This window comes from Callospermophilus lateralis, chromosome 4 (assembly GCF_048772815.1).
Source record: "Callospermophilus lateralis isolate mCalLat2 chromosome 4, mCalLat2.hap1, whole genome shotgun sequence".
Lineage (NCBI taxonomy): Eukaryota > Metazoa > Chordata > Mammalia > Rodentia > Sciuridae > Callospermophilus > Callospermophilus lateralis.
The window spans coordinates 54,282,896-54,283,814 of NC_135308.1; the positions used below are offsets into that span (position 1 = coordinate 54,282,896).

Sequence of the window (919 nt, forward strand, 5' to 3'; positions counted from 1 at the left end):
TTGTAGGTACACAGTGGTATCACATTATTGTTTAATTTGCAATTTTCTGATGACAAATGAAATTGAATATCTTTCCATATACTTAACTTCCATATCCATATTATTTTGTTAAAGTGTCTGTTCATGTATTTGCCCATTAGAATTTTTTCATATTGCTGGATTTTAAGTATTTTTACATATTTTGAATACAAGTTCTTAGTATACATGTGTTTTTACCCAAGTCTGTGACTTGTCTGTTGGTTTTTTTAAAAAAATTATTGGGTTATACATAACAGTCCCTTTTGATATAATTATATATGCATGGAATGTATCTTATTCTAATTAGGATCCCAATCTTGTGGATATACACAATGTTGAGATTTACTGTGGTATACACTAACATGTGCACAGGAAATTTATGTCAGATTCATTCCAGTGTCTTTCCTATTCTTATTCCTCCTCCCTTCCTTTCATTCGCCTTTGCCTAATCCACTGAACTTCTATCTCCCCTGTGCCCTCTTATTGTGCATTGGCTTCCACATATCAGAGAGAACATTTGCCCTTTGTTTTTTTGGGGGGGTGGTGGTGGGTTGTCTTAAAAATATGGAATATTTCAGGAATTTGCATGTCATCCTTGTACAGGGACCATGTCAATCTCCTCTGTATCGTTTCAATTTTAGTACATGTGCTGCCAAAATGAGCACTATTGATTTTCTTTTTTTTTTATTGATTGTTCAAAACATTACAGAGCTCATGATATATCATCTTTCATACATTTGACTCGATTTATGAATTCCCATTTTTTCCCCAAATACAAATTGCAGAATCACATTGGTTACACACTCACATTTTTACATAATGGCATATTAGTGACTGTTGTGTTCTGCTACCATTCCTATCCCCTATTATCCCCCCTCCCCTCCCCTCTCCTCCCATCTTC

General features: G+C 34.5%; 1 non-coding gene across 1 annotated transcript; it reads right to left on the bottom strand.

Annotated features, from left to right (window-relative positions):
- Positions 1–576: 576 nt before the first annotated feature.
- On the bottom strand, positions 577–683 carry LOC143398790 (U6 spliceosomal RNA). Its single transcript, XR_013091373.1, has one exon. It is a non-coding gene; the product is annotated as a U6 spliceosomal RNA (small nuclear RNA).
- Positions 684–919: the final 236 nt, after the last annotated feature.